Source organism: Grammomys surdaster, unplaced genomic scaffold, assembly GCF_004785775.1.
Source record: "Grammomys surdaster isolate TR1022 unplaced genomic scaffold, NIH_TR_1.0 174, whole genome shotgun sequence".
Taxonomy (NCBI): Eukaryota; Metazoa; Chordata; class Mammalia; order Rodentia; family Muridae; genus Grammomys; species Grammomys surdaster.
Window position 1 is genome coordinate 17,303,871 of NW_021604622.1, and position 2,333 is coordinate 17,306,203.

General features: G+C 35.1%; 1 protein-coding gene across 3 annotated transcripts in view; it reads left to right on the forward strand.

The window, feature by feature from the left end:
- The window catches only part of Cdh18 (cadherin 18), a 393,131-nt gene that overhangs the window by 335,789 nt on the left and 55,009 nt on the right, over positions 1 to 2,333 (forward strand). The window lies entirely within an intron of this gene.

The window sequence follows — 2,333 nt, forward strand, 5'->3', positions numbered from 1 at the left end:
TTAGATTAGATTAGATTAGATTAGATTAGATTAGATTAGATTAGATTGGACTATTAGGTTCCTTGTCTAACTTTCTCATGAGACATCCTGATATGCACACCCAGAGTTGTATTCCATTAATTTCTTAGCCATTTCCTAATGCAGTCCCACTGATACTGAAGATTTTACATTATGTGAATGTACTATTTTCATGGTTATTTCACATGTAATATGTACACATGTAGGAGTAGCCGGGTTACAATGTACTATAAGCTGCTTAGGTTTATAATAATTATTGGCATGTGTTCATTTTACATAGTGATGGGTTTCATAAGTACATTCACATTCAGGAATTTCCTATACATTGACTATATTCACCTCCTATACTTTCCTCTCTCCCCCTACCTCCCTAAAGCTCTGTATTGTTTCTCAGCCAATCTTGCTTCTACATTATGGCCCTCATCACTCTCCATTTACAATGTGCACATGTGTATGAATATGTGGTTTAAAGTAGATGATACCCAAATATGTGCAATATCTATTTTTAGCCATTCTCATGGAAGCAACATAATTTTTTTCAGTATGGTTGAATGAAATTCTATTTGTATATATTTCACATTTGACTTATCTAGTCATTATTGACAAACATCTGAGCTAATTCCCTAATATGACTCCTGTAAATAGAGTTGCAATAAATATTTTGTGCAAGTACTTCTGTGGTATATGGATCTACAAATCTCCCCGTGTAAACCCAAAAGTGATATAGATGGTTTTAGTTTCTTGTGAAATCTCCATAGTAACTGCTCACAGTGACTGGGGTATTTTTGATTCACAGCATCATCATACAAGGACTTCTGGTTTCTGTGAAAACTTAACAGCATCTATTTTTACCTTTTAGTGATTGTCATTCGACTGGAGGGGGATAGACTCTCATGGTAGTTTTACATTGTATATCACTGATAGCTAAGGAGGTTAAATACTTACCCATATGATTATTGGCTGTTCGTGTTCATTTCTTTGTCAATGTCCAGATTTGCCTGGGACACTGTAATCGTGGTTCTTGTCCACCCTCCCATTTAGTTTCACACCCATTGGGGTTTTTCTACCATCTGTTCTCATATAAATGTGGATCTGCTCTCTGTCTCTAAAGGCTATTCTTGTCACCTCTGTACTCCTATTTCATTTTCTCTTTCAATTTCCTTTCATATTGGGTGCTACACTCCCAATGGGTTGAATTTAGGGTGGTTTACTTTTAGTCAACATTTCCGGCTTAGAAAGCATACTCCGAATATGCATCATGTTTTGTCCTTCCTTTTATTTTCTACATCTATCTGCCTGATACCATAATTATAATGAGTCAGTCTCTCACTCTTTCATCCATCCCAATAATTGGGTTTATCACTTGAGTAGCATAGCATGACACAGAACACATGCTCAGGTAACAAGAGAGCATCAAAGTACTAATGTACTAATGTAATTGAGTAACCATTATAGTCCTTCTGTTGTTTTAATCCTAGAATGAAATTAGACAATTGCCTTTAAAGAATGAATAGTCCTCATCTTTGAGTTAAGACTGCTTGATGCCTTAAAGCTTCTCTTCAGTCATTTAAAATTCTTCTCATTGTCTGTATGAGATAAAAACTCATTTTTATACATTTTTTATTTTATATATTATTTTATATATTATTTCAATATTTCTAACATGTATATAATGTGCTTTGATCATTGCCCCATTTTAACTCCTCCCAGATTCTCAAGCCATCCATTTCACTTCATGATATATATAAAAGCACAGAAAGCTGACATAGTGCTGACTATACATTAATGGGTCTGGGTCATCAAATGGAACATGGTTCTTATGTTCTACAATGTTGATTGGCTAGATCGAGTTGACAGCCACATGATATGGGCATTTGAAAGTGATCCTGGAAGTAGGTTTCAGACATGAAAATGACCTTGGGCTAGGAGAGGGAAGTAGGCTCAGATACTTCTGTCATCCTGATAAAGCCTTTTGAAACAGTGATCATGGGAGTGTTCACATAATTGGGTTTAATGCCTTGCTTTTTCTTTGCCTATTTGTGTATATTGTCTTACTTGTTCCTTGATTATTTATATCTATTGCATTGCTAGACCTTCAACCTAGAACTGACCTTAATACATGAATGTAATCAAAATGGTATAAAAGCATAAAGGAGGAGGGGAGATGGGATAAGGGGTTCTAGGGAAGGGAAATGGGGAAAGGGGATGGAATCTGTATTGTGAATAAATAAAATGTTCAATATAAAAAATAACAAAAAAGAAAAGAAAAGAAGAGAAGAGAAGAGAAGAGAAGAGAAGAGAAGAGAAGAGAAGAG